This window comes from Chiloscyllium plagiosum, chromosome 10, assembly GCF_004010195.1.
Source record: "Chiloscyllium plagiosum isolate BGI_BamShark_2017 chromosome 10, ASM401019v2, whole genome shotgun sequence".
Lineage (NCBI taxonomy): Eukaryota > Metazoa > Chordata > Chondrichthyes > Orectolobiformes > Hemiscylliidae > Chiloscyllium > Chiloscyllium plagiosum.
The window spans coordinates 54,200,073-54,202,356 of record NC_057719.1 but is presented as its reverse complement, the minus strand read 5'-3'; the positions used below and the strand labels follow the sequence as shown (position 1 = coordinate 54,202,356).

General features: G+C 41.4%; 1 long non-coding RNA gene across 1 annotated transcript in view; it reads right to left on the bottom strand.

The window, feature by feature from the left end:
- Positions 1 to 2,284, bottom strand: part of LOC122553978 — an 11,371-nt gene that overhangs the window by 8,529 nt on the left and 558 nt on the right. Inside the window, exon 2 of the long non-coding RNA XR_006312889.1 lies at positions 2,038 to 2,040. This is a non-coding gene — a long non-coding RNA (uncharacterized LOC122553978). The remainder of the gene's footprint in view (positions 1 to 2,037; positions 2,041 to 2,284) is intronic.

Below are 2,284 nucleotides of genomic sequence, written 5' to 3'. Positions count from 1 at the left end.
TGGTCTGTAATTGCCGGGGATTTCCCTATTTCCTTTCTTGAAGAGAGGAATTACATTTGCCTCTCTCCAGTCCTCAGGTACGACTCCAGTGGAGAGCGAGGATGCAAAGATCTTTGCAAGTGGCGAAGCAATTGCATTTCTCGTTTCCCAAAGCAGCCGAGGACAAATCTGGTCCGGGCCTGGCGACTTGTCAATCTTAATGTTTGACAAAATTTTCAGCACATCAGCTTCCTCTATCTCTATCCATTCCAACATGCACACCTGCTCTTCAAAGGTTTCATTCACTATAAAGTTTGTTTCTTTCATAAAGACAGAAGCAAAAAACTCATTTAGGGCTTCCCCTACCTCCTCTGACTCCACACACAAGTTCCCTATGCTATCCCTAATCGGCCCTACTCTTTCTTTGACCATTTTCTTATTCCTCACATAATAGCTCACACAACATATCCCAAAAAGATGAGATCTTGTTGGGGTAGATGCCTTAAGGTTTAGTAAATATTTACATTGCTATAATATCAAAAACGTACAGATAGAACTGAGTTTAGTGCTTATTGATGTTACTGTGCTTTACATAACTGATTTGCAGAGAGTGGAGTGAGCACTGAGAGAGTAACTAAAGGTGAGGCAGGCACTTTTATACTTGAATGTCACATGCTGTGATATCTGTAACAGTTTTAAAGGTACCTTTTCTGGTTTGAAATCTACACAATAACAAAGCATACAATTTTTTCACTTTAAAGAATGGATACCCTTTCCTGATAACATTTAAAACAATGCAAATAGATAATTAGGCTGAATCAAAAGATGTTACAGCTGAGTCCGAGCTGCATCAAGTTTTTTGGAGGGGTTTTTGTAGTGAGACTGAATGGATTATCTTGCCATGTCTTCCAAAGTCATCTAATTATTTACCTACACCACCATATAATGTCTGTTCTGTCCACTTCTAGCCCATCTTACCACGTATCATTCCTAGAATGACTTGCCTAAGACTGCAAGAAATTACAGAGAGTTGTGAATGCAACCCAGTCCATCACAAAAAACCAGCCTTCTTTCCACTGACTCCATTTACACTCCCTGATGCCCCAGCAACGCATCCAACACAATCAAAGACTTGTCGACCCTAGTTATACTCTTTTCCACTTCTTCCATTGGGTAGATGATACACAATTTAAAAACACTTACCAGGTCTAAACTGCTTCAGCTGGGAACACACCTGATCCAGAAATTCACATGGAACCTCCTCCAAAGGGAAGTGTGTGTTTTTTTTTCTCCAATCTGGGATGGAAAGAAGATATCTGACCTTGATCAGGATATCTGGAACATTGTGCTCTCCAAACGTAAACATTAGGTTGAAATCAGGGGAGCAGCACAGAGTAAGCGAGGATATGCATTTTCGAACAGCTTCTTCTCCACTTTTGTTAGACTTATGAGCGGACCTTTCATATATTAGAGGTGATATTTCTTTGCATCTTGTCTGTAGCTGTAATGCTATATTCTATTACCCTGATGTACTTAAATAAGGTATGATTTGATTGGTTAGCATGCAAAGCAACACTTTTCACTATATGTCGGTATGTGTGACAACTATTCCATTTATGCAGAAGACAGCATGTCACCATGATGTGGCTCACTGTCTGGAATATACTGTTGGTCACTACCACCAGCTTCCCAAATCCCATCCCCCCTAGAGTGGACCAGGCAGTGACAATACATCTTCAATAGTCCTATACTCTGCTCCACCACAGCTCAAGGAGGTAAAAATAATGACTGCAGATGCTGGAAACCAGATTCTGGATTAGTGGTGCTGGAAGAGCACAGCAATTCAGGCAGCATCCGAGGAGCAGTAAAATTGACGTTTCGGGCAAAAGCCCTTCATCAGGAATACAGAAAAAAACGGACAGATAACCAGGTTTGACCTACAAAGAATGAAACCTGAAAGCAACAACACCCCCAGATTCTATGGACTACCTAAAGTACACAAACCAGACATCCCACTCAGACCCACAGTATCACAGTATCACAGGGACACCATCCAACAACCTGGCTCAAGAACTACAGCAGAAACTGAAACACCTGATCAGCGGATCCAGACACTCTATACAATCAACACATGAATTCTTGGACATCATCAGAAATATACACGTAGACAAGGAAGAAACCATGGTCTCATTCGATGTAACGGCACTGTTCACCTCTATCAACAAAACCCTAGCCAGAGAAACAATAGCCAACCTGCTGAACAGACATAACAGACAACAGGACGTTGAACCTATCAACAAAGACG